Genomic DNA, 27,673 nt, shown 5'->3' with positions numbered 1-27,673 from the left:
CTGACCTTAAGTTTGAGAAGCAAAACCGTAACTACTTCACCAAACTTTTCAAGATATTCTCATTGCCTCCTAAAGTTTTGTTTTTTATGCTTACAATTGCCTGCCAGATTTTGGTTTTTGTCTGTTACTGTATGTTGGATATCAAACTGCAAAATCACATTTACTTGTTATAGAAAGTACTTTGTTGATATTTGTAGGTTTTTTGTTGCAAACAGTCCGTATGTTTTTTTTTTCTGTTTACCACAACTTCAATGGTTCTCTAAATCTGAGAGATATTGTACTTTGTAATCATAATCATATTAAATTTAGGCAGAGCGTACCATGCTGTGGCTTGTATACGCTTTCCATAAAAGATTTAAAAAAAAAAAATGCAGGTTACTCTTTATAGTAAAGGAAGTGTTTAAATAGAAGAGAGATCATGTTTATCACTATAAATTTAAAAAAAAAGAAAAAAAAAGCCATGTACCATCATTAATCGTTAAACCTTCAATTCATGATTTGGTTTCTGCCTATGAGAATTTTGTATTTTTTTTGCGGTGAGAGTGCAAATTTAGTTTCTTCAATTTATTTGAGTTGTTACTGTATGTTGGTATTTTTCGTAAGTTTTTGCATTTTTTTTAAAGTTGATTCAATTTAAATTTTGTTTATTTTTAACATAAATATTTCCTTCCTATTTTATCACCAGAATAAATATTTTTCACATTTTTTTGTTGTTGAAATTTCTATACCAGAATGATACTTAGTTTTCAATATCACATGGTGAAATATTAAAACTGTTTTATGAATATTAAATTTTTACAACAAAATGTATAACCCCCTTTGATTATATATAATTGGGAATAAAGGTTTTGATAAACATGTTAAATTATTTTTAACTATCGCATAGAAACATTAAGAACAAAGCAAAATTTATTCAATAATTTTCTATTACATGATTAATATGTAAATTAACATGAAGTAATGTTAATTTAAAATAATACTTCACTCTTATAATATATGATATATATGAATTTTGATATATATATATATATATATTATTTTATTTTTGTTATCTTTTTTTTATAAACTACTTTTATATTATTTATACTTGTTCTACTTGCAGTATTTTCATGACTTATTTAACCGCACTAATTAAGTTTACTAATTTTTGTTGTTGCACATATTTTACTGTTGTGCCTCTGTTACTGTATAAAAGAGGAACAATAAAGTTACATACTCCTACTAACCAGACGGTATTATCATTTATAAAAGATTTCTATTAGTATTAATACTAAATTTGTCAAATAATTTAAGAATTTAATAATGTTCGAACCGGATCCTTATGATTAAGTTAATTTCTTTTTATTAGCAATTATGAAAAATAATTCCAACACCCTCTGCATAAATCAAAGGTGCCCAATAAAAATTCTGTTAGAGATTGGCAAAAATGTAAAATAAACGCTGGTAAACATGTGTTTTTATTATGATAGACATAAAATTCATGTTTAGTGACGCGTGTCCATTTTATGAGCAATGGTACAGGCTGGTTATCAAATCACAAGGACACCTGTTTGAGGCAAGTATCTGGTTTTGTGCCACAGGTAATTTTTTGAAAGATCGACTATTTTTTTTATGCCCAATTTCTGGCAAATGAACCGAATCAAGAAGACAGCTGATTTTAAAGTGTTGACCTGGTGTAAATCTTTTTATTGTGACCTACATAAAGAACAACAAATATGGGCCTAATTAGCTCTGTTTCTACAGTCACAAAAAAAAATTAAACATATTTGGCAAGGACGAGCCAAACCAGTCACTCGTTGCAAATCCTTTTTTCGGAGATAATGGCTAAAACAAGCTGGAATTTCAAAATTTTGGGAAATCTATTTTATTACACTAAACTAAACTTTATATATATCGTACATCGTGCTATGCTGTTATTTTCCCATTTTCAATGTTTCAACAACGATTTATAACGATTTGGTGATGGTTTCTGCCTAAGAAATGCCGGAAATCGTAAACTTCGAAGGTTGATTTCTCAAATATTTTTCTTTAAGCAGCTGTATGTTTAAACCCCTGTAACTTCTTATGATTGTTATGAATGATTCTTTTACCATTTTATAGCTCTCTGCTGATTGTGTAAGGTGCTACACAAAAACAACTACAATACATTACAAAATTACATCATTTTACTGTTTAACCCTGTATTAATAACTAAAAATCTATTTTTGCAACGAATGACTGGTTTGGCTTGTCTTTGCCACATATAGGCCTAATAAAAAAATTTATTAGAGTATCACCCTCGCCTGCATGTCTTCGGTGAAAAAAAAAAACATTTTGGAAAAAAAAAAATGAATTAGAAAAATTTTTTTTTAGTAAATAGTAGATATTTTTTGTAGTATCTTAATCATGTATTTTTCTTTGAATATCAATGCACCAGCAAAATACACAAGGGTGATTTGGCTTTAGCAAAATATAAAAATAAAAATAAAAAGCCTTCCTCATCACATTTGCAGCCTAGATATGGTGGTAAACTAATAATTTTTTTTATCGGGGCCTGAAATTTGTTTCTTGGATAGTAGAAATTGGACTAGGAGACTTCGGGGGCCCCTGTAACTGTTTTCATCAGTAGTTGGGAATACTTTACCAGCCCTTTACTTTCGGTGACAGTTCGACAGATGAGGAAAATTGCTGAAGAAAGAAAATTAAAATTGCACTTTTTAAGGCACCAAGATTAATTTTATGTACCCAGGTGTTGTGCTTAATCAGTCCTCAACATCTCTCTTTGTTTTTGTTGTTCAAGGTAAAAAGTCCTAAAGAGATGTAATCAAACATAATTTTGCTTGTTTATTGCCAGAAAATATTAGTTAAATATCTGTATAAAGACCCCGGTCAGACATTTCTTGTTTTTCTGATAAAACTTTTTGATTTAACACGGAAAGCTTCCTGACAGTGAACTTGTTTCTGCTTTTGAGCAATCCAGTCCAGACACTTTTTTGTGTTGTATTTCTTTCTTGTTTGTCTTTGTATTTTATATGTTTTATCGACGAAATAAATTATATATGGATGATATGATATGATATTTTCATCTGATTGGCTTCTGTTTGTTCTTATACTAAAATAAATATTTTATTATTTTGGAATCCTTTTATGAACCAGTGCTTGGAGATAAACCTGTTTATTTTTTATTTTTAAAAATTTTATTCAATTTTTACAATACAACAATAACATTACATTGAGAGTACAATAACCTGAGGATAACTATGAGTGCAAGTGCTATCAGAACGGCTCTCCGTATTGCATCATTTATGTATCATAATCATTAAAACCAGCTCTAGTTCGATATAAAAATGAAATGCTAACAAAATTCTGAATTCAAATAGATCTTTATGGCAATCAGTTTAAAACATAGCATAAAATATTGGATAAAACAAGTAAACAATACTTACTGAAAAAATAAATAAAATACATGTCCATTCAAATACAAGAAAAAAATGGATGGGGTATTTCAGACATTTTGGTTACCGTAAAAAAAACAACAAAAAAAGAGCAACTTCAAAATTGTCTTTGTTATTAGTGTGACAGAATATGCTTGTTAATCAGTGGATGTATAGGCTTTTTATTACATACAGTATCTCATGTGTACTTGTATCTCCTGTTGTGTTATTGTTGATAGCGAGCTTCAGTGATGCAACTGATTAATGGCTCCAGAGGGTTATGAAAAGATATGTCCTCTTGTATTTAAAGTGGCAGTTGCGTGAGCCCGGTCATCCATACAGCACTTGAAAAATATAAACATCCACAATACTCTTTTCCTAAGGATTATTATGGCGCCAGACTAGTTATCTGGAGACCGTGGCTTCGATTCCCACAAAAATCACTTGCAAATTTTTTTTCACTTGCATTTGGGAACGTACTGAGTATTCGATACTATAACACGTCAGGTAGGGCAAAACATCACTCCCGAGGAAAGAATGTTTTTCTTCCTTGTTTCGCGAACTTGTATTTTTTAAAGGTTGTCAGAGGCGGGCGGAAAAAAAAATAATATATTTTTTTTCCTTGTGTAGCAAATAGTTTTGGGAAAAATATTCACGGAGGATCAAATATAATAAATTGTGATTGTTGAATGTAAGTAACAGGGTAGTATTAAGTAATGGGATGGTTAATGCCTTAAATTTATATAATTATGAAGAAGTATACATATTTTATTTTTGGAGATTTTAAGGCAGCAGTAGGCATAATAAAAATAAAGAACAACTTTTTTATTTTTTTCTGAAATTTCCTATTTTTTGCGGTTAATTGGCAAAAAATAAAATTTTATTTTTATTCTAAATTATCAATATTGGAGGGCAGCAGGTTTGCAAAACAAGGTACAAAATGAATGTCTCGTCTAAAGCTATATCCAGACTATCAAATTTTCTTTGACAAAAAAACTGTTGTATGCCCATATATAGTCATGATGTGCCTATATATGTTCATGATGTGATGTCATTATGACCATATTTAGGCATGTCACATGTTTTTGTCAAATAAAATTTGATAGTCTGGACAGGGCTTAAGGAATATTATGTCGTGATTATGATACAGTAACACAAAGGTCTCTTAGACCTGCTTTTGCATGCTTATTACTCCAGTCTTAAGTAAAAAAAGTTCAGATGTTCCTAAGCAAATATCTTAAAGTCAGGCTCCGGAGGAAAAAAAATTTTTTGATATGTTGTAGAACTGATTTTTCTGAGACAGAAAAAAGTTGTTTGACGAAAAACAACTTTTTTTTTTCTCCGGAGCCTGACTTTAGGCTGTTTTGTCAAACCATCTTAGCAAAATCTTGGCTTAAAAATCGTCTAAGTTGGTGCATGCGTGCAATAAACTTTTTAATTATAAGCATTTTTTAAGCTAAGCAATATTGATAGATTTGAATTAAGCAAAAAAAAAAAATGGACTTAAGACGAATTTAAGCTGATTTCTAGTTTGATAAATCTGGCCCCTGGATCCTTTATAACTGCAAACTACTGAGGGTTGCTCTAGAATTACCTTTAAGGTTCATAAAATATGTGTGTTTTTCTTTTGGAATCTGTGTCAACCAACAAAGACATTGTAGGTTTTAGCAAGATCAAGCGTACAGTAATATAAAGTAGCTTCAGTATGTGTATCCTTTTCCATTTGAAAAATGTTAAACCAATATGTGCAAAACTGGTAAAACAACTATTGCTATAGCAATTTTTTCTCTTTTTTTGTGTGTGTATATCTTGGTATATCAGGCCACAATATTTATTTAATTTATAAGCCATGAAATATTCGCACCTAGGGCTGAAACATAGCAAGAGCTGTGACTTCACAACCTGCCAACAGTGCTTTCTTGCCAAAATCAAGATAATTTTTTTTTAAATTTATCCAAAACCATCAATTTTACTTGTAGATGTTTAACCACTGTAATCTATGCGTAACTAACATTTAAAAAATGACTTTGTATGTGTTAGCAAGACAAAGTAAAAAGTAGGTTTATGTGTATTGTTTTTCACTTGTGAATGGTTTTCCGCAAAGCTGGTAAAACCACTAACAGGGCTTATGTTTTCTTGCCGAAGTCAAGATGATTTTTAAAAATTTATTAAAATAAAACAATAAAGTTTGCTTGGTGATATTGGTTAATCAACTGTAATCTATGTAATAACTAACATTTAACAAAGGTATTGTGTTTAGCAAGACCAAGTAAGTAGTAGGTTTTATGTGTGTTATTTTTCACTTGTGAAATGTTAAACCCATTTCTGCAAAGCTGGTAAAACCACTAACAGCACTTATGTTTTCTTGCTCCACAATACTCTTTTCCTAAGGATTATTATGGCGCCAGACTAGTTATCTGGAGACAGTGGCTTCGATTCCCACAAAAATCACTTGCAAATTTTTTTTCACTTGCATTTGGGAACGTACTGAGTATTCGATACTATAACACGTCAGGTAGGGCAAAACATCACTCCTGAGGAAAGAATGTTTTTCCTCCTTGTTTCGCGAACTTATATTTTTTAATGGTTGTCAGAGGCGGGCGGAAAAAAAAAATTTTTTTTTTCTTGTGTAGCAAATAGTTTTGGGAAAAATATCCCGTGGAGGATCAAATATAATAAATTGTGATTGTTGAATGTAAGTAACAGGGTAGTATTAAGTAATGGGATGGTTGAATGCCTTAAATTTATATAATTATGAAGAAGTATACATATTTTATTTTTGGAGATGTCAAGGCAGCGGCAGGTATAATAAAAATAAAGAAAAACTTTTTAATTTTTTTCTGAAATTTTCTGTTTTTTGCGGTTAATTGGCAAAAAAATAAAATTTTTATTTTTATTCTAAATTATCAACATTGGAGGGCAGCATGTTTGCAAAACATGGTACAAAAAAAAATGTCGTCTAAGGATTATTATGTCGTAATTATGATACAGTAGCACAAAGGTCTCTTAGACCTGCTTTTGCATGCTTATTACTCCAGCCTTAAGTAAAAAAGGTTCAGATGTTCCTAAGCAAATAAATATTAAGCTGATTTGTCAAACCATCTTAGCAAAATCTTGGCTTAAAAATCGTCTAAATTGGTGCATGCGTGCAATCAACTTTTTAATTATAAGCATTTTTTAAGCTAAGCAATATTGATAAATTTGAATTAAGCAAAAAAAAAAATGGACTTTAAGCTGATTTCTAGTTTGATAAATCTGGCCCCTGGATCCTGCTACTTCAAACTACTGAGGGTTGCTCTAGAATTTCTCAGGACCTTTAAGGTTCATAAAATATGTGTGTTTTTCTTTTGGAATCTGTGTCAACCAACAAAGACATTGTATGTTTTAGCAAGATCAAGCGTGCAGTAATATAAAGTAGCTTCAGTATGTGTATCCTTTTTCATTTGAAAAATGTTAAACCAATATGTGCAAAACTGGTAAAACCACTATTGCTATAGCAATTTTTTCTCTTTTTTTGTGTGTGTATATCTTGGTATATCAGGCCACAATATTTATTTAATTTATAAAGCCATGAAATATTCGCACCTAGAGCTGAAACATAGCAAGAGCTGTGACTTCACAACCTGCCAACAGTGCTTTCTTGCCAAAATCAAGATAATTTTTTTTTTTAATTTATCCAAAACAACCATCAATTTTACTTGTAGATGTTTAACCACTGTAATCTATGCGTAACTAACATTTAAAAAATGACTTTGTATGTGTTAGCAAGACAAAGTAAAAAGTAGGTTTATGTGTATTGTTTTTCACTTGTGAATGGTTTTCCGCAAAGCTGGTAAAACCACTAACAGGGCTTATGTTTTCTTGCCAAAGTCAAGATGGTTTTCTTTTTGGCAAGAAAGCACTGTTGGCAGGTTGTGAAGTCACTAACATTTTAAAAAAAGACATTGTAAGTGTTAGCAAGACAAAGTAAAAAGTAGGTTTACAGTATGTGTATTGTTTTTCACTTGTGAATGGTTTTCCGCAAAGCTGGTAAAACCACTAACAGGGCTTATGTTTTCTTGCCGAAGTCAAGATGATTTTTAAAAATTTATTAAAATAAAACAATAAAGTTTGCTTGGTGATATTGGTTAATCAACTGTAATCTATGTAATAACTAACATTTAACAAAGGTATTGTGTTTAGCAAGACCAAGTAAGTAGTAGGTTTTATGTGTGTTATTTTTCACTTGTGAAATGTTAAACCCATTTCTGCAAAGCTGGTAAAACCACTAACAGCACTTATGTTTTCTTGCCAAAGTCAAGATAATTTAAAAAAAATTATCCAAACACGACCATAAATTTTAATTAGTGATGTTGGTTAACCACTCCTACATTATATATCCCCCATGAACTTCTCCCAGTCCCTCGGAAATTTTTGACAATTGTACAAAATGCATCTGTACTCGATTACTAGTGAATTTAGTGCCTGAAATCAGTAATCTAATTAACTGATCTTTTGGCAGCAACTTTTTAACCGTAAACCTATGAACACAGTAAATCTTCACTGCTACACACCTGTTTTGTATCTTCCCATATCTTCACAATTCTTAACCCTTTGTTTTACCAATGCTACTGGGGACTAATTTACTCCCCCTGCTATAACTCTCAGTTGATGTTGTTTATGTAGACTCTGGTGACACAATTTGCGAAGATAAATGAACGGTGTCATCAGTTATTACAACCGTTGTTTAATCATCCGCTAACTTCCAAAGTTATGATCTTGTTTGGCTTGCAGCCAACAGCAATTCTACACTACCCTTTTAAAAAAATTGGTACTTTTTTCGTTTACCATGTAAATTAACTACCATATTTTTTGCTGTGATGATAAAATTGATTTTACCTCTTAATCTTTTGTTTAACATGTTGACTGCCAGACCTTTTTTAAGGTTCCTTCCCATGTGCCAAAACAAGTTTACATAAATACAAACATACTTTTTTGAAATTGTATCTAATCATATCATATCATCAAAATGATGTGTCTAATAAATTGACAGGAAAATATTAGGGGACGAATAATAAACTTGTCGACGGCACTGTGACAGCACTTTTTATTGACTATGCCAAGTGCAAGTTATCGCGTCCACTTTTTGCATGGGTTGGTATATGTTCAAAGGGCACCCCCACTTGTGCCGCTCGAGTGGACTACCGGCAACATACCACAACAAACATACATGATGATATCATATTAATTACACCCAAATATGGGCATATCACATGTATTTGTCACAGTTTAATAGTGTGAACGTAATTGGTAGATGTTACTGTACATGGACAATTGTACTTTTTAATAGATCTAAATAATAATAATTTACTAAAGAGTATAGAACAAGAGAGCCTAGTACACTCATTAAGGTTCTTGTGGAGGGGCGCCATGAGCGTTTTCTTTAAACGAATACCGGCGCTTTAAAAGTTTTCATTATTATTATTATTAAAGGACGCCCGCTGCCATTGAATTACCCAGTGCTGCACTGCACATAGTTGGCTTGTTTATTCGTTTTCCACATGATACAGTACTTTCATAGAGTTTGAGATGTAGAAATGACTCTAGATTCTTTATTTTTGGTATTTGCAGAGTTGAAATACAGAGATATGCACATAAAAAAACATGATAAAATGCGATTAAAAAAAAATTAAAACAGTAAATCCTATAGGCATTAAATGAAAGTCAAATATGTACTGTATATGATCTTAAATTGTGGAGTACAGTATATTCATTATTAGCAGTATGTTTGAACTTGAAAGGAAAATTTTGTTAAAGACTTAAACAAAATCCCTACAACTTTTAGGGGATGTAATTTGTTTAAATTGTGCATAAACATGTATGTTTATGTTGAAAGTCTCCTGATTGAGCCTGTATTTACTTTTCTTTTTCAATTACAACATTATCAATGTGTATTAGGCTGTACAAACCATTTAAATTATAATCTGTATATTTGTGTTTCAGGATCTCGGCTACCCATCACTTCATCCAACACATGAGGGAGGTGTTCAGATCCACCATGACAAGTCTAATTACGGTGTACCTGATCTGCTGACATATGGGTAGGTCAGAGTTTGCTTTATTTATTGCCGTGTAATTCTTTTGAGTAGTCAAAAGCAGTTTATATAAATCTACTTTAGAGTAAATACTCCTAGTAAATGCTGGTTTCTTTGGTGCTTCCGATAGAACAACTGATTGACAAGTTTTAAATTGGAGGTATGTTCACTGACCTCTGACCTGTGAGACACACAGGATGGTATAAAACATAACCCATCTGCCACCAATCATCCGGACCACATTGACTAGAACATGTTGTCTGCTGGGCATAAAGAACATTACAAAAGATAAACAACTTGTTGAAAACTAGGTTGATTTTTTTATAGGCCTTATATCTGTCAACATGATAAATCCAAAGATAACAGGAACATAATTGAACCTTAGTCACCACTATATCGCATTGATGAACTACAGTGATATTTCCTAATTACGAACCTCCTAATTACAAACTCAATTTTACAAACTCAATTTGCAGCAATGATGTCATTACTAAAAAACACTTAAAATTAAAAGTCTTCAGGAATAATATAAAATCATATATACATCTGCTAAGAAAGAAAACATTTAAACCAATAAATTGACATAAACTTTGTATAAAGCAAGAAATATCGATCATTTTCATATCATTAGGAACTCTGTTCGGATGGTGGGGTACGTAATGGGGATCTGTTATTGTACATGGACAATTGTACTTTTAAGTAGATCTAAATAATAATAATTTAGCAAAGTGTATTTATAGAACAAGAGAGCCTACTACGCTCATTGAGGGCGTAAACAAAGTATACACCATACACAGCCACTGGAGGACGCCCGCTGCCGTTGGATTACCCAGTGCTGCACCGTGCATGGTTGGTTTCCAACATTACAGTACATTTGTAGAGTGCGGCGTTGGTAGATTTCCTTAATTTTTCTTTATCATCAATACCAAAGAAGCGGGCGCACTTTTTGTAAACCCATACAGTACATAGTGGGCACTCCCCATAACGATGATGGCAACGACTTCCAAGGTAACAAACAGGAGTACACTCCCTTGTTGTATTTGTAATTTTTTATTTTACCTGGTGTAAGTTCATGCCCAAGAATTAGCCCTCACCATTGCTAGTTGGGCATGATTTAAGTGCTAATCTTTATGTAAGTACATGCCCATGGTATAGCCTACACAGTAATATTGTGATCAGATGGTACTGTACACCATTTCTTCCATTTGGTTGACTAAGACATGTGGTCAGCTGTTTTCCACTTGTGAAGCTTACTTTATTCTAAGACTAAGAGTTTACTAAAATAACTTATGTTTTTCTTTATTTTAAAAGTGTTACTTTGTTAAGTTTTTTATTATGTTAAAGAGAAACCTATTGTTGGTATGACTGATTAAGAAGTTGCTTTATCAACTTTTGTTTGTAGTTTTTATTTTATTTATTTGAACATACACCTTCGAAACGGTGGCACTCAACAATAATTGTTGCGTTCTCAAAGTAAATGAAATAAAAAGTAAAAAAAAAAAAATGGCAAACAATAGCCACATAGTTCGTAAAGCACAAATATCAGCAACATAGCCCTAGTAACTGTACATCCCAATGGGCCAGTCAGTGGTTGCAGCATTTGATGGATCATTTTTGCACAGGGCTGAAACATAGTGTGAGCTACTTTTACAGCCTGTCAACAATGTAAGTTGGGGTATGTAAGCATGGCCGTCTGAAAGTGGTAAGCATGTGACTCAAAATCGCGATCACAAGTTTAACACTCTGACCGCCAGGTGTTTGGAATAAAAATAAAAATAAAATTATGTTTTCTCATTTAGCAAATAGTTTTGCCAAAATCATCCAGATGGAGAAGAAAATAAAAATAAAATTTTATTGGTCAATGTAAAATAGAATCGCTAAATGCTTCAAATTTATATAATTAGGAAGAAATGTACATATCTTTGGAGATTTCAAGGCAGTGAGGGTGAACTGTAATAAAGATTTTAAAATACTTCTATTTTTTTCTGAAATTTCCAGTTTTTCATGGCGGCAAGTCATTAATTAATTAGCCAAAATAAAATTTTATTTTTATTCGAAATCATCAATATTGCAGTCGGCGGGTTCACTAAACAAGGTATAAAAAAAGTCTCGCCTGAGCATAGATATGAAAAACATACACCTACATGGTAAATCTGTTTAAAGTGTATATTAATACATACCTACATGCACATACTGTACATCTAAAAAAAAATTTTCAATTTCCAATCGTGTGTCTGTAAATAGCAGTTATCGTAGGAAAATTATCTGTTTTGTTGAACCAATTAGAAAGCGGTTTTCTTGGCTCTTTGTGACCGCTGCACAGGGCCAACATACGTATATAAATACCTTGCAATTAATAGTAATTAGGGGTGGTACATAAAAATGTTGTCAATAACTTGATTGATACCTTCACTAATTAAGACATTAGAAAGTAGGCCTACTGTCCAATTAAGTACCGGTAGTAGACAGTGCTCGCATACACAAGAAACCACCTCATACTTCCCCTTCTCGACGTTGCATGTTTTCTTTAGTGTCAATTGAATTATTTTCAATACCCAATATGGGCATAAATAATTAGGGTATAAACACTCGCTGTTTGGTGGTTTTTTTCGAAAGTCCTTGATGGATACGATCGCTTGATCGTAACCATCAAGTTGGCCGGTGGTAATCAGTTTAAGAATTTTTGTAGTTTACTATAAAACATTTAAAAAAAAAGTAAAAGCTGAAATATTTTAATATAACATGGTTTTCATTGGAAGTTAATAAACTGTTTGATCATTTAAATAAAAATTAAGTTGTCTGTTGACTTTTTGAGGTTTTTTAGTAAAATTAACCAATACAACAAGCTCAGTGGTTACGATTCACTGTTAGCTGGTCACCTCTAGATCTGCGCTGCTTTTATTTCTAGGGGGTAGGGGTGTCTCAGAACTTGGCATAAACAGGCTCAACTGTTACAGTCACACGACATGGTAGGTATATTAGAAATTTTATTGATCTCTGATGCATAGGACTGGTTTGATTATTAAATTCAGTTTCTAGAAACTGGTATCAGAGAGGGACAAAAACTAATGACTTGTAATTAATTACATATTTTTTCACTACAAGGATGTGTCTTCAGGTGAGATGTGACATAATCACCTTAATGATGCAACCACACTAGTGGTGAAGGCTTGCGTAATAAAATATGTCCATCAGAGCTAATTAGTGATGGAGAGTGATGGAATCAATGTCTGTCAGATGAGAAGTCAGTGATGATAGCTGATGGGATCCATTCTCAATCACATGAAGAAGCCACGGTAGTGATGATCGTTGATAGGATCCATTCTCAATCACATTAAAAAGCCATTTAGTGAGGAAAGCTTCTAAAAAATGTCAATCACATGATAAAGCTAGTTAAAGATAAAAGCTGATGGAATCAATCATCAATCACTGAAGGAAACCAGGTAGTGGTAGTGAAAGCTGATGGAATTTAACATTATTTACTTAAGAAAGGAGGTAGAAGTGGTGAAAACGATGGAATCAACAAGTACATATCACTTGACCATGGAATAAGCAAGTTGGAAGCTGATATGAATCCTACTCTATCTATCACTTAAGAAACCAGGTAGTGTAGGAAGGTTGTGGAATCTATGTTTATCACCTGAAAAGGTATGAATGAAAACATTGGAATCAGGTGTGTATCACTTCAGGAAAGCAGTGTAGTGTTGAGAGGTTGTGGAATTGATGTTTATCACTTCAAGAATCCAGGAAGTGATGAAAGCCTATGGAATCAAATCTGTCACTTGAGGAAACCAGGTATTGTCGAAAGGTTGTGGAATTGATGCCTGTCACCAAAGAAACCATTTGGTGATGAAGCTCATGGAAACAAATGTCTTTCACATGAGGAAGTTCCGGTAATGATGACTTGAAAGCTGGTGGAATCAGATGTCAATCACCCGAGGAAGCATGTGAGCTGGTGGAATCAGATTTCACTCACCCAAGGAAGCAAGTGAGTGGTGGAATCAGATGTCACTCACCCAAGGAAGCAAGTGAGTGGTGAAATGTTGTAGAACCAAATCTTATTAATGTTCAATACTGTACACGCATTTCCTGCCTGTTAATTGTGTCATCATTAACTACAACTAGTAATCGATACCTGGTGATTAGAAAATAATCTATGTTCAGACAATACATTGACAAGTTAATTTCAATTTTATTGCTTACATTGTATAAGTTATTAGAATTAATTGACAATAGAAAATATTTCCTTACCAAAGAGATGCATGACACTGTTCCTATATTTACCGAAATATCCACTGATTAATCTCAGATAAGGCCAGAACTTTTTTATACCTTTGTTTAGCAAACCTGCCGCCCGTAAATATTGATGTTTTCGAATTTAAAAAAAAAATATTTTTGATTATTGAATCTAAAATTTGCTGTATTTAGCTTCAGAATTTTCAATTTAAAAACTTTGTAAATCACTGAGTTTACGTAATATCATTCTTTCAAAATGAGCAATTAATATCTGTTTACTTTTAAAGATTTTACCTCGAATAGTAATATAAACATTTTTTTTTATCTTATTGTTATTGTATATTTGCCAATGTGAAGTCAAGTAAAGTAGAGTTGAATTTCTTGGTGGTTAAGATGCTTGCCTTCCAATCCTAGGGTCCTGGGTTCAATTCCTGTCAGTGTTGCAGGATTTTTTTCTCACAACCAAAACACAACTCCACTCCCTAAACTTCATATTGAGATTCAGTTTGTGTAAAGCATGAGATGTGTATGTTTGTCTTGTGCAAGGAATTGTCACCTACAAGTAGGACAGTGATATATTCGCTATTGATAATTTTTGGTGCATGTGTTGTGTGCCTAAATAAATAAAGTAAAAATAAATAAAAAATAAATAAAACAATAAATAATGTTAACACATTTAATAATACAAAGAAGACATGTTGAATTGCTCAATGTTTTTTTTCCTCCTACCTACATAGTAAAAGATAACTTAAAAAAAAAGAAAAAAATAGGCTTTGTCTTGCAGTATTTGGGCAGCTACTGTATAGGCTTACAAAAGATTAAGGCAAATGGTGTAACTTTCAGTCAAGGCTGTTTATTTTATTTATTAAAAAATTTGTTACAATATATGTATATTGGGGCGTGACTAGAAATAACATGGGCTAAAGCCCAACACAACAAGTGGTAATCTCTAAACCTCTGGCCAGCAACAATATGATAAAATGTATAAAATAACATAATTTAAAATTTAAGGAAGAAAAGGATAAATATTCAAAACATTCATTAGTAGATTAATTAAATAATTATTAAAATAATTAAAAAGAGAAGTTTAGAAATTAAAATAATTAAAAAGAGAAGTAAAGTACAGTATGTGGCTCAAAATTGATGTTTGTATGTTGGTCAATTGTTTGTCAGATAAACACATCAACTGGCTTAAAAATGATGTTTGTATGTTGGTCTATTGTTTGTCAGATAAACACATCAACTGGCTTAAAAATGATGTTTGTATGTTGGTCTATTGTTTGTCAGATAAACACATCAACTGGCTTAATAAAAAGTCAATGATTCCTTAATGTTCTTTGTTTTTGATGACTAGAATCAAATTTATTATCCTAATGACATCCTTTCCGTTGTAGTTTAAATTTATCTATCAGAACCATATTTACAGGGGTGACCCTTTCAGTTAACCCCAGAAGGTCAGTGATATTCAGGGAACTCTTACAAAATAAATTAAATAATGTTAGGATCTATAAATTAAGTCTCATTACAAACGAGGCTTAGGAAGTAAAGATGTTTTTCAATTGTGAGAAAAATATTCTCGTCTCTCAAAGGATTTGAACTTAGGACCTTGGTGTTGGGAGGCAAGTCATTTGACCACCAAGCAAAGCTCCATAATGGGAGATTTTTAAAAAAAAGAAAATAAAATATTTTAAAAATAGCATTTCATGGCCATGCAAGTTTGCATCAATGATATCAAACATAGGCCCAATAAAAAAAAAAAAAAAAAAAAAAAAATTTTTATCATCCCAGACTTTTTTTTTTTTTTAATTGTAGATATTGTGGGTAAATCTCATTCATGTATTTTACTTTGAATATGCACCAGCAAACAACCCAAGGGTGATATTTGGCTGTCAAAAAAACAAAAAAACCTCCCTCCCTCACTACTTTTCCAGCCTAGATAGGATGATAAACTAATAATTGTTTTGATTGGTTTTGTGGTTCATCATGGTGACGAGACAATACTTGGTATTTACTATAATACGATATAATGCATTAATCTCATCAGTTGTTTTGGAACATCACAGGTGTTGACAAATGATCCCCTACCCATCCTCTTCACGCCCCTTATTCTTAATCATCATTATGCAGCAATTACCCTTAATAAAATTAGCACTTTTTTTTCCGGTGCCTGTTCATGATGACAATATACTACAAACGTTTTTTTTTTGTCGTTTTAATTATTAATTGATTAACGTCTGATTGTAAAAGCATGATACAGAAAGAGATAAGACTATAAGCAATTACTAAGTCCAGAGGTTCCAAATAATTGGAAATCCTTCAAATAGCTATTAAATGATGTATTCCGGTATATAAAAAAATGTCCTTGCTAGATGCATTTTCCTCTCATTTTCATCCAACACCGAATGACTCGTCCCTTTTGTAGAAAATATACTCTGCGATGTTCGAATAAAATATGAGGCATAGGAAATGATGTTGTATTAAGTCGTGAGAAAAATATTCTGTTGTTCGTAAGATTTGATATCAGGTTTCTACGATTGGACGGCCAAGCATCTTAACCATCTTGCTGTAGCCCATTATACAAAATTACATTTATGTTGTTATTAATCTTGTTAAGATATTAATATATTTACCATGCTTTATGTTTTTAAAAGTAATTTTTAGGTCTTTATGGTGTGTTTTTTGCTGTATTGTATTTTGATCTGTGTACATGTTTTTTATGATGCCAAATAAAGAACTCAAAAAATCAAAAAAATTTGAAATGGAAGGTGTTCAAAATCTTGTTTTTTTTATAATTTTATATTTTTGTTTTAAAGTTAAGTTTAAAAAATTGTAGTATAAAGACTATTTCTTAAAAAAAAGTATGATATTCAAAACTTTATTTTACATATTTAATGCATGTTGCACTCTAATGTATGTTACACCAAATTATAAAACAATAAATTATTTGGTTATGTTAATAATATTGTATTAAAATAATATAGTTACATATAAAAATACAACACAAGCCAGTCAACTATGAATGTTTTAATTTTAAATACACGAAAGATATATTAATGATTACAAATGTAATTTCATGTATTGTTTTCTATTTACACAACAATAACAGTCTTATGGTATCTGAGCAACTTGTCTTCTGTTTAGCTTATTAGCCATCAACATTACAGTTCTTCCAATTCTGTTACGTTTCGGGAGTCTCTGTTCCAACTTTTGTGATTGCACTTATACCAGATTATTAAACTTTCTTTTTGACCGGAGACTTTGATTTGACTTGCATCTATTTGATAGTGATGATTCTTTATTCCATGCATTCTGATAATACGGCTTGATGTTGCAAGTGCCAACCATTTAGTGATAACTTTGTTAGGACTTTTATGTTTATTCACTTTAGATTAAAATTATGAAGTCTCTCAAAGTTGTTTAGTTTTACTCCTTCAGCAATTGTTTTTATATGCTATCAAAGAAAGCTAACAATCTTGCTTAGAGGTCATTCACAATTTTCCAAAATTTTCACATATGCAGCTAAGGGGGAGGGGGGAGACAAATTTGTACACTTTAACATGTGCATGAAAATTTTGATTCAAAATACATGCAGTATTCAAAATAATAGATTTTTATGACCAATTATAATGCAACCATGGATATAATAGACATTTTATGCAACCAAGTAAGTTCAATAATTTTGAGAATTGAACATTTTTTGTGTACACTTTTAGAGATGAGGGTGGTATGAGGGGGAGTGGTACTGAAAAAGAGTACTGTTTGTACACTTGCAAAAATGTTGATTGTGAAACAACCCCTTAGGGGTGATCCATAATCTTCATCAATTTTAAAAAGGGTACAAAACATTAGTTTTAAGGGAGTAGGGGATTGAAAGTGTAGGCATATGTACTCGTTTATGAAGAAGATAAAATTATGATTACTAAACTCACTAAACTCGTAATTGTATTGTGTAATCTTTCAGGAGGAGAGAGGGGTCACAGAAAGAGTATGCTTTGCAATTTTATGAAAATGATGCAAATAATGGATGACCTCTAATATTAGATATATAAAGAAAAAGCTTACAATATTGTTTAATTACAGTACTCATCAAGTGTGATGAATACAGGACATTGGACATTTTTTAAGTCATGTCCAGATGTTGTATGCCCATATAGTCATGGTATGCCTATATATGGTCATGATGTGATGTCATCATGACCATATTTAGGTATGTCAAATAAAATTTGATAGTCTGGACAGGGCATTAGAGCCTCACAAATGACTGCAATGCACTTATTACTAAGTGGACAATAGGTTAAATTTGAGAATATCCAGACACAATAGTTATTAAAATTTCTTGTGTACGGAGGAGCAGTTGACGGACGTGTGCAATGCAGGGCATTGATTGATGCATTGATGGGGTATCATTTCTGTCACTTCGAAAGTTACAACAGGTGGTAGAAAGTTTGGTTCTTACCTCTCATATCAACCTTTACAAAGAATTTAATATGTTGTTTTAACCGCTGGGGAGTCAACATGGTTATGTCCACTGATATAGGACAAGAGGTACAGTCAGTACCTATTTCTGGTCTGCCTTTCTTTACGAGGTGCCCTCTTGAAAAATAGCTTATTACATGAAATAAATAAATCTGGACTGTATACCTAAGTTGTCAGCAAGGACACGTGTGATTGAGCATCGTTATGTAAACACATATTGGCAAACATCCATTGGAATACCGCTTTGTGGATCCTGTAATCATTCTCGTATATGGATGAGAAAAAATGTCTTTGTTTCAATTCCTCCAGACGTGAATGAAACAATTTATATGGTCGTGTTTACAAGTATTCGTCTGCATACCAATAGAATTGTTATTAATTCTTTTCTTTTGATTTTTTTTTAACTTCCTGACTTCTACGCATTAGGCCATCTAAAAAAAATATTTATTGTGAGTTTATTAATTTGCAGTTGATAATTTGAACAAGAAAAAACTTTTCATCACTTAAATTCAAGTAGTACAAATTTATTATATACAGTGTTATTATTTTGACCTTTAAATTGCTTTGTAAGGGGGAAAAGGAATTCGCAAATCTTGTGCTGGTCCAATCATTCACGAATGCACAGTCACTATTATGTGCGTGAACCCTTCTATATGATGGCAAAATAACCTTCACCCTGGCATATTTATCATTTCAAATATTTTGCTGAATTTATGTGAAAAATATAAATAGACATTAAATGTCCAAATGCTTTCTTTCTGATTGTTTATAATCTTTATTGGTATTATCAGGGGAAATTCGATAGGACTTTATAATATACTGATAGAATTACAATGACAGATTAATAATAAAATATATGGATAGATTATTCTCATGTTAATGAGGTATTGTTGCCATTGGGTTGGCTTTTGTTTTCTTCCCAAGGGATGTATGTTCGAGGACACCCGTCCTGTAGCAACAATGTTGAAACCCTTCAGGAGGAGGTCAGGAGGAAATTGAAATGGACAGCCTATCCAACTGTTTACTACGACACTCCCCCGGGAGAGTGCATGTCTGGCAGGCTGTGAGCCTCCCGAAATGTTTAGAATCATGTATCATGCCACTGCATAATGTTAGCCCTCAGCAGGCTCCTTGAAGCCATGCAATGACTAGGCCAGCCAGGCTAGCCAGGAGTATAGGTTATTAATATTATATTAATTAGATGGATGTTTTCTGATTTATGGTTTCAGTTTTTCAATGATTTTATTTTTTTAAATGTTTTTTCATTTGATCACAGCACAGTATTAGAGTCTTATTAAAAATAAATTGAAAACAAAGTTACAGTATCAAAAAATAAAGAAAATTAAAAACACTTTTACTGTATGGATTGATTGTGGCATTATCTATCCATCGGCATCCCCCCCCCCAACCCCAAGGCAGCAAATTAGTTCAACTAAGTGGGTTAAAATACTAGAAATGACAATTAAGTTTTCATTGGAATAGGGATTTTGTTCCGCATTCTGGGTTTTAGTTCCATTTTCTCCAAAGCTGAAACCAGCCTCTGCTCCTACTATTATCTACCTAAAGAAGTGCTTAAAAGATTGTGCCATAGTTAACTAATGTCAGTCCTACCTATCCTTATCAATCGTTTCAGTACTAAAACTTCATCAGTTCAAAAAAGCAGACTAAAAATTGAGAGTAATTAATTCTGCTGTATCTACACTATATCTAATCAAAAACGTAATCTGTGTTGATGTATTTATTTAATATCAGCTTTGAAATGATTACTAAATTAATGATTTGATAAACTGACAATGATTAGGATAATTAATATAATCAACATCACACTCACTTGCTGTATGTTGCTATGTAAACCCCATCTTGAAATACTTAACTTTTGGACATTTTTTTTGTTTTCATTGTTCCTGTTTTGGAATCTTCTGTTTCCTTCTATCTCCTAAATCACACATTTATTTACATCCTGTTTATTAATACTCTGTACCTGTGGACAATGAATTCTGGTGGAGGCGAGAGAAAAACGGATTAAAAGGTAACAGCTAACAGATCACCGGATATCAAGCATAAAACACGAATAAGTAAAACATAAACAGCTCTAAAAAATGTGGTGGAAAACATGTTTCTAACAGGTTTTTCCATGTTAAATTTGTTTATTCTGTATTCAGACGTATTTGATTTAGCAGCATTAAGCTGTATTGCATTATGAAGTTATATATAAAATGAATATTAGTAAATGCTTAAAACCAAGCGTACAAGAAGAATAAAAAACAACAGTTCTAAAAAAAAAATCAGTGGAAAACATGTTTCAAACACGTTCTTCCATGTTAAATTTGTTTATTCTTTATTCAGACGCATTTAATTTAGCAGCATTAAGATGTATTGCATTATGAAGTTATATATAAAATGTGTAGGCCTATTACTAAATTAAAACCAAGCATACAAGACGAATAAAAAACATAACAGTTCTAAAAAAAAATCAGTGGAAAACATGTTTCAAACAAGTTTTTTATGTTACATTTGTCTATTCTTTGTTCTTTATTCAAATGCTTAAAACTAACATATGCCTATATAAAAATGCACACAGATTAATATCACCAAACCACCATACTATTTTTTTTTTTAAATTGATAATAAAAAGCATAATGAGCATTATAAAACAAAATTAAAAACTTGATGTTTAAAGGATATCCTTCCTCATTTTGAGGTAAATCTGATGAATACCATTTAATATTGAGTTACTTACATTGCATATTTAGTTAAGTAAGTTAATTGATTCAATTCAAAATTTAAGTAAGAAAGCATTTTTCTTGCCAATTACTTTTTTTATATAAGAAAACATGCTGAAATGGCTTAAAAACAATAAGAAAAATGAGAACAATTGAGGCTGAGGTAAATTTTAAATAGAATTACAAATCATTGAAAAGTGTATAAAATAACAGAATAAGAACATGTTGAGCCTGAAATCAGCAAAAAAAATAAGAACACTGACTCTGGGCAAGATTTGACAGGTTTTTGTAAAAAAAAAAAAAAAAAAGTATAATGGATGTATAATACCAATATACCTCACTTGATAATGGATTTCATATTAAAGATTCAATGAAGAATCTACCACCTACCATATACTAATATTTGCAGATAGGTAGTTATTAACTTTTAATTGGTCAGAATAGGATGTTCCTATAGTGTTCTAATTGGTTCCCTATATTACTGTTACCACGTCCTGTTTCCAGTGGAAATGGTAACAATGTGTACCCACAAAAATAACAGAAATTGTCTATTTCTTGTTCTATGTTGCAGTATCAAATGCATCAAATAAAAATTGGATAGATCTGTGTTTATTTTAAAAAGATAACTTTGGTCCATATTAAAAATAATAATGATAAAATCTTTCTTATTTTGGATTGTACACCAATGTGGTGTTCTTCCTCGAGGCCATATTGTATCTCTTAACATCATGAAACATTAAAAAAAAGAAAACTATTCATTTGTTTCTTGTAATATAAATGTTCACAATAAGCTACCAGCGTAAAATACTAGATACAAACTAGATTTGAACTCGTCACTGAGGACGAGTTCGGTGATCCGCCGTACTTTGATTGCTTATTGTGAACATTTATATTACAAGAAACAAATGAATAGTTTTCTTTTTTTTTAAATGTTTTTGAAGATTTTTACCATTTCAAAGTACAAAATATGTTTTTGTGTTACTATATAATTTGATTGGTTGGTAGTTTGTTTAGGAAAATAGAATTATTGCTGTATCAGATACCATGTAATTAGTTTCAAAGCCTCAAAGCTGTGAACAACATCCTATTGAAATTTTACTCGGCGTTTTTCTTAGCGTGACAAAGCATATTGGTATAATAAAAATACAATAACTAAAGGTTTCACACTTACTAGATTCAAGTTTGTTACAGTGACTCAAAATATTGTCTCTTAATCCCCTTTTTTGAGTCACTTTGTGATTAGAAAGGTATGAATAATCAATTAGTTCATTAGGAAGATTCTTTCCTGACAATGGCACATATTAGTAAGGTTTTTCAAAATTGACAGAAAAAAATTTGTTTAATTTTGTTGAAATGGTTTGATTCTTAAAAAGAATTAAGGGACTAGTTCATGGATTATGATTTTTTTTTTATTAACTTTTGCATAATATTTGATAATTTATACCATAATTTAATCTTCAATTGCACTTAACATTTTATATTTAGTATATAATTCCCTATTTGGTATTTGGTTCTTTAATATATTTACATTAATATTCTTTCATGTTTATTCTATACTTCAGTAATTGTATTTATTTGATATGTAAACTTATCATTATTTCATAGGTATTCTACTTTATTATAGGCCTACTTTGTAGCTTATACCATAGAGAAAATAGAACAGAAGGAGTAACATCGACCGAAGATCAAAGGTACAGACCTCCTCGCCGCGATCGTAATTATCTCACCGTTACGTAACCTACTTGACAACAAGATAAGCTGAAATCGACAAACGCGCATGCGTCGATAACTCTTACAATCATAACATAGCAACGTATCGCGAGCGAGATCGTCGTGATTGAAATAGATAGTGCTGTGATAAGCTCCGCGGGTGGCCGTAGTGCAATTTAATAGGCACTAGCTGACTGTTTAATTGGATTAAAGATAAGCGATAAAGTCGATGTTACTCCTTCTGTTCTATTTTCTCTATGCTTATACACACCATGTACACACTTATCATTTCATATATTCTATACTTTAGTCATTGTAGTTTATCTGATATATTCCCTGATATACTCAATTCAGTCATTGTAGTATTTGATGTGTTATCCATGCTTCACTTGTTGTAGTGGTATTTACATAAATTTCATAATTTAATTTTATACTGTTTAAAAGATTTTGCATTGAGGTATTTATAACATTATACATACATACAAAAATAAAGGATATTAAATAATAAATTATTAAATAATTATTATTTGTATAAGTATTATTTATATAATTATTATTGCCAAGAAATGTTGGACCAAGGTTGGACAAAATTGTTCTACTCTCTAGCCATAGAGGTACAATTATTATTAGATTTCATCCTTGTTAAAAAAATCTCCTGTTAAAGTACTTAAAAAGCTAGTCAATAAAAATTCTACCGACCAGTACAACTATTATCCAAATACATTGTCACAGATATCCCTGGATGTGGACAAGTCTGGACCTGGCATGAAGATAGTGGTATACACTATGATGAGCTTATTAAATGGTGAAATAATCTATAGAACAGAAGTTTAAGAAATTAAGTCATGCACAGAAGAATACAAATTTTACTTGATCTGCTTGGTACATACTTTTTACTAGATTAAATATCAGGGGTTTCCTAAATGTTTCCAAAACCCCCAAAATAAAAGGGGGTCCGAGATGGCCTGAAATGAGCTTTCCTGACTTCTGAGGAGTCTTTCATTGACCTTTTTAAAGGAACTTACAAGAACTTAAAACTTAAAAACTGAAAACTCAAACTTAAAATTTCACAAAATTCAAGGTTTTCATCCTCTTGGAAAAGGTCAGGTAAGTTTATCTCATTCTTTAGGCCTATACATAGAGAAAAAAAAATCAAAGACAGGCATTATATTATTATATTCCAACAATATTGAACAGTTAGATTTGTAGTGTTCTTTCATGGATTGATGAACCTAGATAGGCCTGAAGAACGAACTTTTGCGACGTCGAAATTCGGGTATAATAATATTTAATTGAAGACTAGTTGGGCTAAGCCTAGTTTGTCTGATCTGCCAACATATGCCTAGATAGTTAGCATGCCTTTTGTCAGGACCCAGTATAGTAGTATTTTGTGACATTTCTTCACAGAGGGAATCCCCCCCCCCCTTTGCTAGATCCGCCACTGTTTTTGTCTGCCAAACAAAAAAGAAATTGGGAGAACTAAGAAAATCAAATCAAGACCTTGAGTATTCTTTTAAAAGTATCAAATAAGTTAGAACTTCTATCCAGAGATAGATTGGAAAAAAAATAAGTTTTCGCTATTAATTTAGACGTTTTAATTTGATTAATCAGCCAATATAAGTGTCTGTATATTAACTTTACAAAATTTAAGTTACAAAATCAAATAAAAACAAACCAAAAAAAAAAACAAGACAAAAGAAATATACAGTATTATGTTATGTATTTGTTAATAGTTTAGAAAGGTTGATAGGTACTAGATTAAATATGTCTGCCAAACAAAAAAAAATTGGGAAGAACCTCAACAATTCAAGACAGACCTTAATATCCATATATCAAAAAGTTAGAAGAGAGAGATTAAAAAAAAAAAAAAAATAGTTTACGCTAATTTGAAGACGTTTAAATTGATTATTAGCCAATATATGTGTCTATGAAAATAAATGCAGGAAAGGTATTATGTAACTCTCTGTTAATTGATAGGGATTTTTTTTCTTTTAGTTTTTAATTGTAATTTATTAACTCAATTATATATCAATTTTATTCAAATATGGAATGTTTCCATTTTGTAGCTTATAACAAGCTCTATATCTTTAATGATATTAGTTTGATAGCAAATCAGTTCAGATTTTTTCTCTAGAATTTTTCAATTGAAAAAAACAAAACTTAAAACTACAGTATTACTACAACTCGTCATTGATTATAGACCATTGTGGATTCCTAATTTAATTATATTTGAGCTTCCTTTAATAATTTCAACAAACGGGTGTGACCCTTAAGTGACCAGTCACTAGTATTGCTTTAACAATGGAACAAATATAACAATAATGAATATAGTAGTATCATATGACTCTTCAGGTTATATTAAAATATTATTCATTGGAAAATGCAATGAATTTTGTTATATTGCTAACTGTTATGTATGTAATGATAATTACGACCATTATTTCGTCATAATTTAATTTATTTATGTCAAGAATATTTGTTATAATTTTTGGTCTAATAAAACAATCTGAGTTCTGAGTTCAGTTCGCAAAAAGATTTTGATAGTATCAGTATAGCAATCAATACCTAAATAATAATAATAATAATAATGATAATGATAATAATAATAATAATAATTTAATGAAGAATTTGAAAATGGAAAACTTGATCATAAAATAATTGTTTTTCGCAAGGCCATTTAAAAGTATATATTAAGTACAACATTTAAATAACAAAATCAAAGTAAAAAAACAAGACAAAAGAAATATATTATCTTAAGCAAGAAACTTTCAATTATTTGTTAATAGTTTTTTTAAAAGTATGAACATTTGTGGCCATTCTCCTATTGCAATAAAGTAATCTATGTATAATAACAATAATGATAATAATATTTTATTTGTAAAAAAAAGCATTTATAACCATGTTTCCTGAATGATTTACACATACTGTAAATAATAATTTTAAATAACTGTTAATTTAATGTTTTTAGCAGTTTTTTGATAATGTTATATTGTTCTCACAGACTGATGACTTATTGTTTTAATTTTTAATTGTATATTTATTTTGGTCCATCTTTTTGACAAATAGAATAAAAATATAAAAATATATTTGGCAGATAGATCATCAAATGACTTACAGGACAAAAAATAGTATTAGAAAAAAATAATGATGATAATATTATTTTGATGTGTGTTGCATCAGGAAAAGAGTGATGTTTTATAATATTGAAGATAAATAGCATAGGATAGATTAGTTAGTTAGGACAAATAAACCAAGCTCCGCAATTGATAAAAAGCCAAGGAGTATCAAAAGCGATGAAACCACCAGCATCCAATGCAATTTGGTAACAATTCTGTAGATGAAACAAAGAAACAAGTCATGCACCATAACCAACTTGTTTCCATCGGGGAATAACCTTTGACAGTATTCAACAAAGGAACTCCCCTAACAGGAATCATGCACCGGTCCAGAATATTTCCACGCTAAAATTTGTGCCGAGTCATCAGTTAACTTGGGCTTCATGCAAATTTGCCAAGACGATATCGCATTCATCCCCAGGGTTGGCTGAGCGTAACGGAAATGTACGCTGCGTAGGTAATACGCAGTGATCCGTATGCGAATCACAGGGAAAGAAACTAAGCTTAATGAAAACAGACAAGGATAAGCTATAATCTTGCGGGCTCTCGGAAAAAGTAAACCTTACAAGTTTTAAAATTGTTTATCTGTTTTGGCAGGTTGTACTGTAGTAACAGAAACCTACATTTAATGAATTGTAAATGTTTCAATTTTGTAGAAAGATATACATAGCAAGGTGAATTATGTTATTTATCTGTATAAATTTTCCTTCAGCATCCAATAGAGAGAATACTCACTAATATAAGTATTTTATCTTAGTTCATAAATTTTCTAAAATGGGTAATATCAAGGAGTGACTTATCATCTACAGAATGAAATTAATGCTTTATAAACCAAGTCTCGCAATGAATGGTTTAAAGCCGAGTGTTGCTTCACTGCAAGTTGCAAAATGCGAGTTGCAATTGGCAAATTGCACAAAAGAAACCCTCTTAAACAAATTCTTATATTTTCGTGTCTCTATTTAATTAACATTTTTCTATCTTTGTCAATTTAAAGTTGGAGGTATGTCCTGGTCCCGACCCTTTAATGTCACTATTGGAGAGGCTTATCTTCATAAGACTTCTACGAATGGATACCTTGTTCGAAGCAAGAAATCAAGTTGTCTTTACACAGTACCGCTCGTATATTATATTTGTATGGGAAATTTTTAACTTAGGACATGCGTGTATTCCTGGTTGTTCTGATTGGTCAGTTTTTAAGTTTGATGGACACTAAAGAGGTCCATTGCTGCAAGAGGTTCTCTCAACCGCATTTTCCAACCTGCAACTTGCATTTTGCAACTCGCACGGAAATAACACTCCAATTGCATGGGTTGAACCTGGAGTTCTGTGTTTAGATGGTAGGCACTTTTACCGATTCCCTCCCACTCAGACCTGTGCGTCGTACAAAAATCTGGTGTCAATTTGGGTCGGTAGATTGGTACAAGGGGGTATAGGGTGCTGCTGCCAAGTTGATTCAGAGAGGCCTGGATGCCTAGCTGTCAAAGGCTTGATCCTATGCCAATACAAGGCTTGTTCAACCTTGTGACATTTGCGCGGCAGTGACATATTATTCCATACGTATTCGGACTCATTTCACGAGTCGATACTTGTATGAATGATATGAATTTTTGGATAGATGAGTCGCTTGTTGAGAACACTGTAAATGGATAACCTGTTGAATGTCTATTTATTTCTAGCCTGGCTCCTGTATATATCAACTTCATACGGATTGCAGTAAAGTTTATATTGCTTGCATATATCTGGAGACAGGGTTTTATTGAATAATTAGGAACACATCGCTTTTTGATGACAGTGGCACATTGCTGCTTCTGTTCTATTCTATGAACCATTTAATAATTATAATGTGCAAATATTAATATTTTCAAAGCACTGGAGATTGAAGGTTGCAAAACTATTGTGATTGTCCTTTAAATTGTAATTAGATA

The 27,673-nt window shown here is 31.6% G+C and overlaps 1 long non-coding RNA gene across 1 annotated transcript in view; it reads left to right on the top strand.

Moving 5' to 3' along the window:
* LOC117114039 overlaps positions 1-27,444 on the top strand; it is a 32,683-nt gene extending 5,239 nt beyond the window's left edge. Inside the window, exons 2-3 of the long non-coding RNA XR_004446288.1 lie at positions 9,396-9,493; positions 27,425-27,444. This is a non-coding gene — a long non-coding RNA (uncharacterized LOC117114039). The remainder of the gene's footprint in view (positions 1-9,395; positions 9,494-27,424) is intronic.
* The last annotated feature ends 229 nt before the right edge of the window (positions 27,445-27,673 follow it).

Source organism: Anneissia japonica, unplaced genomic scaffold (genome assembly GCF_011630105.1).
Source record: "Anneissia japonica isolate Jap-2015-1 unplaced genomic scaffold, ASM1163010v1 scaffold288208_len475333_cov186, whole genome shotgun sequence".
Classification (NCBI taxonomy): domain Eukaryota; kingdom Metazoa; phylum Echinodermata; class Crinoidea; order Comatulida; family Comatulidae; genus Anneissia; species Anneissia japonica.
This window is presented reverse-complemented; position numbering and strand designations above follow the sequence as displayed.